The sequence below is a fragment of the Sminthopsis crassicaudata genome, chromosome 2 (assembly GCF_048593235.1).
Source record: "Sminthopsis crassicaudata isolate SCR6 chromosome 2, ASM4859323v1, whole genome shotgun sequence".
Taxonomy (NCBI): Eukaryota; Metazoa; Chordata; class Mammalia; order Dasyuromorphia; family Dasyuridae; genus Sminthopsis; species Sminthopsis crassicaudata.
This window is the reverse complement of record NC_133618.1, coordinates 453,168,205-453,180,369: the sequence shown is the minus strand read 5'-3', so window position 1 is coordinate 453,180,369 and position 12,165 is coordinate 453,168,205.

Here is a 12,165-nt window from a genome sequence, read left to right as displayed (position 1 = left end):
AAATCTTTTTGAATATCCTTAATTAAGATCTTATTTTATTTAGGAGTATTCCCTCCCTTAATCTACTCTTCCTCTTATTCCTCTCTCCCCCATTTTTCTCTCATTTTAGTTTTAGGTAAAATGTATTTCGGTATCCAACTTTCTATATATGTACTTTTCCCTTCTTCAACCAGTTCAGATCAAAGTGAGGTTGAAGAGATGCTCACTTCTCAACCCTTTCCCCTCTTTAGTTTTTATCTACCCTAATCGTGTTAAATAATTTTCCTTTCCTTTTCCCCCCCCACCATTTCCCACTTACCATATCCCTCTTTTCTCTTTACATTCTTTTTTAAGATCATTGAGACATTACAGAACACTCCCATGCCCTCTAGTTAAATTCTCTCTCAGTTCTGTTGATATACATTTGTATTACCCTAACTGTGGTTTCTTCATAATGAATGAATTCTTTATTTCTGGCTATTTGCAATATATTTTTTTACTTGGAAAACCCAACTTGGCCCAACTTGGGCCATAATGTTTCTGGAAGTTTTTCATTTGTCTTTTAGGATATAACTGGTGGATTCTATTTCAACTCTACCTTCAGATTCTAAAAGATTTGGGTAGTTTTATGATTTATTAAAATATGATATTCAAATTCCAATAGACTTGTGATGGAAAATGCCATGCATTTCCAGAGAAAGAACTATGGTTTCTGAATGCAGATAAAGACATACTATTTTTACTTTTTTGTTGTTTTTTTCCTTTCTTGTGATTTTTTTCTCTTTAGTTCTGACTTTTCTTTTACAACACAACTACATATGAAAATATGTTTAAAATTATTGTACTTGTATAACCCATATCAGACTATTTGTCATTTTGGGGAGGAGAGAAAGTAGGGAGAAAGAGAAAAAATCTGGAACTCAAAATTTTTAAAAAATGAATTTTGAAAATAATCCTTACATGTAATTAGAAAAAATACATTTTTAAGTCATTGAGTTTAGCTAATGTATTGATTCTTAAATTATATTCTTCAATCTGTTTTCTAGACCAGTTGTTTTTATTATGAAATATTTAACTTTCTATTTTTAACCAGTCTTTTGACTTTATCCATTACTTTGTGTTATCTCATTGAATAATTATCTTCTACTTGGTCTATTATTTTTATGGAACTTATTGCTTACACAAGGCTTTGCCTTGTGGCAATTCTTTTCTAATTCTTTCTTTCATAATTTTCATTTCTTATCCAATCCTCCTCTCCCACAAGCTCTCTTACTTATAAAACTATTCTAATGCTTTTAGAAAAACATCTAAATCTTCCATAATTCTATTTGATTTTGAGTCCATGCTGTGTTTTTCTTTGCTCATAGACACTTTAGAGTTATTCTCATCTTCTGGATGTATGATTTTAATGTCCCTTTCATCATAAGATTTTTTTATGATGGAATTTTTTTGCTTGTTTGCTCATTCTTCCAGCCTGCTACCTGATTTCAGACTTGATGTTAAGTTCCGGCTCTGACAATTTCTGAAGGGAATGTCTGGATTCATTCTGCTGTTATTTTATTGGAATATTAAGTAACATACATACCAGAATCTCAAGGACAGTACAGGATGGAGACCTGCAAGCTTTCAGTGCTCTGATCCAAGGGAGAGTCTGATAGTTGCTCTAAGCTGCCTATGCTCTTCAATTTCATGACCTGGAAATTTTGAGAGTGGGTTTAAATCTGAGCAACATGCTAGAGGATGTGCCCCAGTTGGAGCTCCAGTATACTGCTGCTGGACCTAGCAGTTTTTCACACAACTGGAAAACTCTGCTGGTTCAGAATAACATGCAAACTCCTCTTTGGTCTCGAATTAAAACCCTGGTTATTCCTCTGCAGACTTCAGACGGGACTGGAAGTTAAAAGTAATATCCCACTCCAATTCTGAGGTCACAGACACATCACTGCTCCTTGCTTCTGAATTTGTGCTTGCTTAGTAGACAGCCTACAGATCACAACAGTTCTTTACCCTGGAACACCACCCTAAATATAGGCCTCAGTGAGTCCTGGATCTGTGACTAAGAACTGGGTAGTAAGGGAACAGAGCTGTTAGGCTGTACCTGTCCTGGAACAGTGCAAGATTCAGCCCCTCAGTGCTCTTCTTGTCCTGGTCCTTCCCTCTGTGTCTGCCCATGCCCATCTGGGCTGGAAAAATGACTATGATTTTTTTCTGGATTTCTGGATCAGGATTCAGCCTGGCGCGTTGTATTTGCAGGAGGTGTGTGGTAGACTTCTTCCTGCTATTCCACTTTCCTGATTCTGCCTCTCCTCCTTGATGTTCTTCCAAACACCTCTCTTCTGAAGGAATTTCTTTTCCATTCATTTAGTATTTTCCCCTCTTAAAAAATAGTGGTTCCTTGCACATTTCAAATTCGGTAGTCAACGCATTTTGACAAGAAAACTTGCTCTGGCACTTGCTGCTTGCTGGGCACTTGTGGCATGTGGCTTGTTGTCTTGGAGAGCTGTAAGGATGGGAGGTGGCTCAGCCTCCCTGCCTGGCCCCTGCTGCTGTCTTGCCGCACCCTCCCCCCAGCGGAGAGGGTGCCCAGCTGTTAGGTCAGAGTCCACAATGTGGCTAGTCAGATGGCGAGGCAGGTCCTGCAAGACCGTGTGGCTGCTGCACTCACGAAACTGGCTCCCGAAACAGGAGTACTGGAAGGGGCCTGGAGAGGCCGGTGTGATGGAGCCGCAGGAGCCGGGGCAGTGGTGGAGGAGCCAGGCAGCAGCCAGGTCCCGGACTGCAGAAGCTGCAGGACTGTGGCTTCCTCCCCAAGCCCCACAGCCAGCCCTTTCCTACCTCCCAAGGAAGCTTGGATGGCCTGGAACGAGGAGGAAATGTAAAGATCGAGTCCCCTCTCAGAATGTGAGCTGGGTTAGACTGTTTCTCTGCAGCTGGAAGTCCCATTTGCCCCTTTGGAGAATTAGGGAGGGAGAACCAAGACACCATTGTATATTGAAAATCAAAGTCCTCAAAATCTTGCTTCTAGCACAGACCTCCTTGATATATAATTGGTCTTGTCCAAATGCTTTTCCTATCTTTAATGCCAATTCTTCTTCTTCACATAAACTACTATTGATTTAAAAAATCATTTCTTTTTATAGAAATGCTGATAGGTCTATTTTTCATCTATTCATTGTCCTCATTCCAATACCATCTTTGTATAATCTTAGATTAATTGGGTCTCAGGCCTAGCTTTTGGCAAGCTTAATTTTCCCTCCATTATTAGATGATCCTGCTCTTAAGCTTTCATCGTCTTCTTCAGTAAGACTTAAATAAGTTTATATTCTAAATAAGGGCTGCCTTTGGCTACCATGTCTCTATGATTGGCAAGGAGGTCAAATGTCTGTGGACTGAGGAACTTTTTCAGCTCTTCTCATTTTCTTGCTATCATGACTGTTCTATATAGATTAAAATTTGACAGGAAATAGTGATAATCTATGTCAACATCTTTTCATTGTTACATTTGGGAAACAGTTTGCCTTGTTTAAATAGGTCACACTGAATATGCTATAACTGCAATTTGTATAGTCTCATCTTCATCCTTTCTTCTAATTATTTGTTCTTAATGATTTTTTAATTTGCTTTCACACAGAGGTTCTTAACCTGAGGTCCATGGATCTTTTTTTTTTTCTTTTTTTCCTGAGGCAATTGGGGTTAAGTTGCCCAGGGTCATATAGCCAGGAAATGTTAAGTATCTGAGACCAGATTTGAACTCAGGTCCTCCTGACTTCAGGGCTGGTGCTCTCTCCACTACAACAACTAGTTGTCTGGCTTATGGAAAAATAAAAATATATATTTTTAGAAGGGACAGCTAAGTGGCACAGTGAATAGAACACCAACCCAGGAGTTGGTGGGGAGTGGAGGAAGATGGTCTGGATTTCAAATCATAACCACATCTGGCTGTGTTACCATGGACAAGCCACTTAACCTCAGTTGCCTCCAAAAAATATATGGCTAACTATATTTCAATATAATTGGTTTCCTTTGTAACCCTATGAATTTTACTTTGTGTATTTAAAAACATTATTCCAAGGAGGCCATCCATGATACAAAAAAAAGTAAAGCCTTTGCTCTACCATATCAATAGTCTGACTACAAGTAATTCATAAATTACTCTCATGTTAAGGAGAGATTTCCTTTCTACTAAGATAAAATATGGTTTGTTTGCGTTCAGAGCTCACCATAACCAAAATCTTTCACCTGTCTCCTTAAAAAAAAAGTATCCAGAGGTGCAAGACTTCTATGTAGTCTCCCAAGCCCTTGGCGTCAATAATCTATTAGTCCTGAATCACATTCTCCTCATGTTTTTTTCTCTCCTCTTCTATATTCTGCTCTGCATGGTAGTCACTGCATATTCATGTCTGGGTGGGCTTAGTTTGGCAGAATCTTGTCAAGTCCTTCATGGACCTTCCTGACATTCTCTGCTGCTGAGGCTGGTCACTTTTCCTCCCGGGAGCCTCCTTGCTTTTTGCCCATTCTGACCACTGCAAGAGGAGATGACCCACGAAATGGCATCTCTTCTTACAATCGGGCATAGGACAAAACCAGTTCCTTCATGCGCCTCTCCAAGAAGAATCTGTGAGCTCTTCTTTAGTTAGCTGCAGTTCCCTTTTACCTTCTAGTTTCAGCACGTCTGTGTTCCTTCCTATGCTTCTCTTACTACCGACAGGCAGCATGGATAAGCTCCGAGTAGGCAGGAGGTCTTGGGTTCGTGTCCTGCCTTTGACACATACCGGCTGGGCAAGTCACCCAACCTTTCAATCAGTGCCCCAAGGCAACTGTCTAAGACTACACATTGCAGGGAAGAGCCGACCTGAATTGGCACAGGAAGGCTCCCCACCCAGGGCTTCCTCATACCAGCGAAATTAATGAGGAAATCATTAGTCCTATCAGTCCCTACCTTAGTAGGTCAAGCTCCTGGTTGTTGTGTACGCCTGTCATTGTTTATAAATATGTTAACACAGTGTGATCTTTGACATTCTCTGGGCCTTTTTCAGCTGCCCCATCATCTAGCATCAGGAATTAGACAGCAAGGTCTGCAAAGGATTGAGGCTTATTTTAAAATTTTCCTTTGTTGCCACTGCTAGTGGTTGGTATGTTGGGAAGAACCCTGGGCACTAAAGGTAATTTATTCCCAGAACTGTATTAAAGGCTTTTCTGGAGCTACAGAACTGACAGAGACTGTTCAGAAAGCACACCATCACCTCCTTACCACAATGAGACACCAGAATAGGACTTTTTTTTCAGAATAGAACTTTTGTGGAAGATATAATTCATATGGTAAAAGAGTACCCAGTTCAACTATTTTCTAGCACTTTATTTTATAATGCAAATGAATGGTATTTCCATTGTAATATAGAGGAAATGGGCTTTGTGTTGGCTAAGGACTAATCCATCTCTCCAGGCTCTGATTTTCCCAGGGAGTCTCAAATATTACCTCTAGCCCCCACTTTGCCTCTCCCACACCTTATTTCACAGCTGGTTCTGGGTTGTCCCAGCCTAGTCCCTTGAAAGAGATGTAAACTCTTAGCATCTGCCCCAAAGGCCTACTTGGGGCTTTGCAGTCACTGGAATAGGTTAGGCTGGGGGAATCCTGACATATCTCTAGGCCTCAGTTTGTAGGCCTCATTGCTTTGAACCCTTCTGCCTTATTGGAAATAGTATCCAGTCAACTCTGTCTCTAAACTATCTGAGAAAAAGCAATAGTACTCAGCTCTCCATAATCATTCAGCACTCAGAAATCATGTCTCTCACCACAACAAACCTGGGCCTGAAAGCCCAACCTGAAGCAGAGTGAAAGGCCCATGTCGGGGGTGTCTCTGTCACTGTTTACCATCTTTAAAAGAAGTAAAGTCACTGGCACTGAAAGTTGATTTAGTCAAGTAATCAAATCCCCTTCCCCCATGATGGTCCTTATCACCTGAATCCAGAAATCTGGGTAGGATACTCATGCTGCCTCAATTGTCAGGGTTTGAAGAGACAACACAATAGGTTGTGGAATATCTTCTCATTTTTTCCATCTTGTGATTAAGGAAATCTGGTTTGTTCTAGAAGAACTATATCCCTAGTTTACACTTAAAAAAAAAAAAATATATATATATATATATATATATCCTCCTACAGTACAGTATAGACAACTCTTTCTTCTTTTTTTTTTTTGAGTTCCAAATTTTTCTCCGTCCCTAAAACATTAAGCAATTTGACTTACATATGTGCAATCATGTAAGACATATTTCCATATTAGCCATATTGTGAAAGAAACAGACCAAAAGGAAAAAAATCACCAAAAAAAAGGCAAAAAGTAATATGCTTCAATCTGTATTCAGAATCCACTAGTTTTCATCACAAATCGAAACAACTACACCCAGAGAAGGAACACTGGGAAGTGAATGTAAATTGTTAGCACTACTGTCTATCTACCCAGGTTACTTATACCTTCGGAATCCAATATTTAACGTGCAACAAGAAAATGGTATTTACATACATATATTGTATCTAGGTTATATTGTAACCCATGTAAAATGCATGGGATTGCCTGTCATCTAGGGGAGGGAGTAGAGAGAGAGAGGGGAAAATTTGGAAAAATGAATACAAGGGATATTGTTATAAAAAAAATTACTCATGCATATATACTGTCATAAAAAATTTATAATTATAATTTTTAATTAAATAAATAAATAAACAAACAAACAAACAAATAAATAAATAAATAAATCGGATTGCCTTGGATCATTGTATCGCTGAGAAGAGCTAAGTCTATCATAGTTGCTCATTGCACAATGTTGCTGTTACTGTGTACAATATTTTGCTGTTTCTGCTCATTTCACTCAGCATCAGTTCATATAAGTATTTCCAGGTTTTTCTGAAATTTCCTGCTCATCATTTCTTATCTTTATTCCGTTATATTCATATGTCACAACTTGTTCAGCCATTCCCCAAATGAGGCACAACACTTAAATTTCAAGCTATTATAAATATTTTTGCCCATGTGTTTCCTTTTTTAAGATCTCTTTAGGATAGAGCTCTAGTTGCAATGTTGCTGCATCAAAGGGTATGTGCAGTTTGATTACATTGGTTCCAAATTTATCTCTAGAATGGCTGAATCAGTAAACAACTCCACCAACAACATATTAGTATCCCATATTTGTTACATCCCCTTCAACATTTATCAATTTCCTTTTCTGTCATATTAACCAATCTGATAGGTTTGAGGTGCTACCTCAGAGTTGCTTTAATCTGCATTTAACTAATAATGATTTAGGACATTTTTTTCATATGACTATGGATAGCTTTGATTTCTTCATCTGAAGACTGTTTGTTTATATCCTTTGATGATTTATCAATTGAAAAATGACTCATAATCTTATTAATTTAACTCAGTTTTCGGGACACTGATGCATTGTTGGTGGAGTTGTGAAAGAATCCAACCATTCTGGAGAGCAATCTGGAATTATGCCCAAAAAGTTATCAAACTGTGCATACCCTTTGACCCAGCCATACTACTACTGGGCTTATACCCCAAGGAACTACTAAAGAAGGGAAAGGGACCTGTATGTGCCAAAATGTTTGTGGCAGCCCTTTTCATAGTGGCTAGAAGCTGGAAGATGAATGGATGTCCATCAATTGGAGAATGGTTGGGTAAACTATGGTATATGAATGTTATGGAATATTATTGTTCTGTAAGAAATGACCAACAGGAGGAATACAGAGAGGCTTGGAGAGACATCAACTGATGCTGAGTGAAACGAGCAGAACCAGAAGATCATTATACACTTCAACAATGATACTGTATGAGGATGTATTTTGATGGAAGTGGATTTCTTCAACATAGAGAAGAGCTAATCCAATTCCAATTGATTAATGATGGACAGAACCAGCTACATCCAGAAAAGGAACACTGGGAAATGAGTGTAAACTGTTATTTTTACCTTCTGAATCCAATTCTTCCTGTGCAACAAAAAATTCGGTTCTACACACATATATTGTATCTAGAATATACTGTAATATATTTAACATATATAAGACTGCTTGCCATATGGGGGAGGGGGTTGGGGGAGGAAGGGAAAAAATCTGAATAGAAATAAGTGCAAGGGATAATGTTGTAAAAAATTACCCATGCATATGTACTGTCCAAAAAATGTTATAATTATAAAATAAAATAAAAATTTAAAAAAAAATTTAACTCAGTTTTCTATATTTGAGAAATAAGTACTTTATCAGACATACTTGTTATGAAGATTGTTTCCTAGATTTCTGTTTTCCTTCCAATCTTGGTTACATTGGTTTTGTTTGTGCAAAACCTTTTATATTTAATATAATCAAAATTATCTACTTTATATCTTGTAATGTCCTCTATCTTGTTTGGTCAAAAACTTTTTTTTCTCTGTAGATTTGACAAACTATTCTTTGCTTTCCTAATTTGCCTATAAGACCACCCTTTATGTCTAAATCATGTATCAATTTTGATTTCATGTTGGTATATGGGATAAGATGTTGGTCTATACCGAGTTTCTGCCATTGTTTTCTAGTTTTCCCAGTGATTTTTGTCAAAGTGAGCTTGTCTCCCATAAGCTAAGGTCTTTAGGTTTATTAAACATTAGCTTACTATGGTCATTTACTACTGTGTCTTGTGTACCTCATGTATTCCACTCTATTTCTTAGCCAGTACCAGATAATTTTGACGATTTGACGATTGCTGCTTTATAATATGATTTCAGCTCTGATATGGCTAGTCTACCTTTCTTTGCGTTTTTCCCCATTAATTTCCTTGGTATTCTTGACTTTTGTGCTTCCAGATGAATTTTATTATTTTCTCTAGCTCTATAAATTAAGAATAGTAATGTTAAAAAAAAAAAAAAAAAAACAGAAAAATGGATCTTATTTCAGAGAGAAAATGTAGGGTCATTAAAAACATGGCACCATTTCCCAAAAGCAATCAAGCCAGCTCTCTGTCTCCCATTCAATGCTGGACACTGTTCACTGCCTGTCTATATCATGTGTCCAGAATGTAAGCACTGATAGAAAGGACTTTGGATGATCCATCCAACTGCCTACCACAGCCTGGCTCGTAGCCACAAAATGCGGTCTACTTGAAAAACACAGTAAGATCCTCCATATTAAACCAGCATTTTCTATTATGTTTGGAGAGCTAAGTGCAAAAATGAACACAAGTAAACAAAATAAAGGCAAAAAATGCAATAAAAATAGTGGTAGAACCGCAAAGAGAGCAAGAGAGGCCAAAGATTTATAGAATAAATGGAAGCCTTAAAACTGCATATCAGGAATTCTTTGAGAATCTGAAGGTGCTAGACAGACATGACAAGCACACACCCACAGACCTGCAAACATATGCACACATATGCGCCCAAACATGCCATCAGGTAAAGAGCCAAGCGGTCTCTGATCAGATGAAGCTCAAAGCCTGGCCTGGGTTCTGGCAGTGACTACATCAGGGAGAAACAGTGACTCTAGGCCCTGCTTGTTTGATTTTCAATCTGGGAATTTGGGGGGTTGTGAATTAGCAATATGACCTTGTAGGGAGGAAGTATTCCTCCCTGTCTGAAGGCCCAATCCCATAATTTCGCAGTGAGGCAACTGAGGCCCAGAGGAGGATTCCAGGTCACACACTAGTCAGTAAACAGCAGAGCCAGGATGCTTCTGTCATTCCTTTACGTTGTTACACTGTCCTGTAGTTTTTTATCTTTGTGTGTACCCAGTACTAAAGAGCTGCCTGTGATAATTGCTTAATAAATGTTTGTGGAACTGAATTAAACTAATTAAATTAAACTTTCCCCATGGAGCTTGTGATGGGGGTCCTAATCTTTTTCTAACTAATTTCCTTCCTACTTTTCTTCCTTTCCTGTCCCTCTTCCCCTCCCAGGATTTTTGGCAGGAAAGTGCTTTGTGCATGGAAAAGCTGTACACAAATATATACATTTTGTGAACTACTAGATTGTCTCCTAGTTCAGGGAAGGAGGGATGGTGAAGAGGGTCTGGTGGCCCGGACAGCTGAGCTACAACTGGGCAGTGGGATGCAGGAGAGGAAGTCGTGTACTTCAGGCAGCTCGGGCCTCTTGATTCTCTATTCTCTGACCCAGGAAAAGAGTTTCAGGGGCATATGAACATGTATGTATATGCACAAGCACACACACAACACACAGGGCACCATGGCACATTTCCCCTTCCCCCCCCCCTCCTGAGTCTGAGGCCAGGATGAGGGGAAAATGTGCTAGCCAAATAGATGGATGTATGTAGATGGATGCTTCCTCCTAGGGTTGTCATAGCAACTGGTCCCCTTTCACCTCTACCCTCCTCCCCAACCTCAAGCTCACCCAGCAAGGAGTAAAGGGCTCAGCTGAGCTTCTTGCTGAGGACGGGGTCATTCACCCCCAGCCTTAGCCTAACAGCTGCCACTGATTAGGCAGCCTCCCCCAGGGGGGCCCTTGCTGAACTGCTCCTACTTCTCTACAGGCCAGGATTGATGCTCCTCTCTGGCCGACCCCCTCCCCTCCCTCACCAAACCTGCGGGAGTCCAGCCTAGCGAAGACAAGATCTGGGTGGTGGGGACTGCTGAATCCCAGCCCCTGACCTGTAGGAACCCGGGACAATACCTGACTGTAACAGGAGCTGCAATGTACATGCATGTGCAAGAAGAGGCAGTCAGCCGCTAGCCCGGTGTTCTCAGGCTGTTACAGCAGGAAGGAGTAGAATTAGACTCAGACAAGAGACTTCTCACTGACTGCAGAGGGCCGCAGTGGTCTGGGAAAGGGCTCAGAACAGTCCCTAAAGATGGTCTGGAAGCACAAGGCAATGTATCATTAGGCGGGGGGCCGAAGCAGATGGCCCCGGGAGGTCCCCACCAAGATAAATGTGGGCGGTATTCAGCCTAGGAGTGTGGGCTTAGTCCCTGAGGCCAGCTTCCAACTGGGGAGTGCTCGGTTAGCCCCTCTGGGCCCCCGAACAATGCACTGGTGAGGCCCTGCAGAGGCTCCAGAAAAGAACAGGCATCAGTGCCACGTTAAGCTAGTGACCTTCCGTTTTCAAGCCTTTTCCCTGGGCTGTTGTGAGTTTTAGAGACCGAAGTGGGGGTATGTGTCGTCATGGTGTCTGGCTGATTCTCCCATTCCCCAGTCAGGCTCCAGTGTCCATCGCCTCGGGGACTGCTCAGCCTCCCATCTCAGGGCCTGCCCAGGAGTGAGGGAGCTCTCTGACCCAGACCTTGGGGCCCAGATTTGGGGCCTTCCGGCTCGAGCTCCCACCAGAGGGTGCTGCTCTGCTCTGCAGCGCTCCCCCAGTCTATGGGGTTCTTTATCCCTCATCCTGCTCCCTGCCTCTGCCCACCTCTGCCCACTCTTCCTGGGGTAGAGCTGGGTGGTCCAGCTGCTGCAGGGCAGGAGCATGGGCGAGGTTGGCAGACAGGAAGGAGCTGCTATTTCCAGAGAGATAAGGAAGTCCTGGAGCTAGCGGTGGTATCCAGCAGTGGAACAAAGGCCTAGGAAACCCTTCGAAAAGGACGCATCCGGCCTGCTGCAACCCCCCTTCGAGGCCCTGCTCTGCTAATAACTAGCAATATGTCTGAAAGCAAGCACTCCATTGAAGGCATCATGTATAGCCTTAGAATTAGGGCTCTGAGAAGCTGTCATGGCAGCCTCCCCTTTTACAGATAAGAAAAGGAAAAAAGGAAAAATTACTTTCTCATCCTGACAGAATCCAGTTTCAAATCCAGTCTCCTGTATTCGCTTTTCACTATGCTTGGCTGCATCCAATTCACTTCATTCAAACAACTATTTATTGACTGACCTCTTGCCCTCTCTAGACCTCAGAAGAACAAGAACACAATACAGCTAAGGAAAACAATACTACAAGGCAGCAAAATAAATTATCTGTAGAGACCGAGCTCAGTGCCAGAGAACAGAAGAGGAAACTCCCTGCCCCCTTCTGAGGAGGGGCCGGTGGGAGGGGAGCCACAGCTCCCAGACCCGGCACTCTCGGTTAGATAGGGTATCTCTACTTTATCAGTTTCGCTTAACTATCTTTGTTAGGAGAAGATTCAATGAGATGGCCGGAGAGATCTGAAATGAATGCTGTACAAAAAACAAAAGGCACCACTCAAGTACTAGGTAATAAAAATAGGATGAGTTCTCTGGG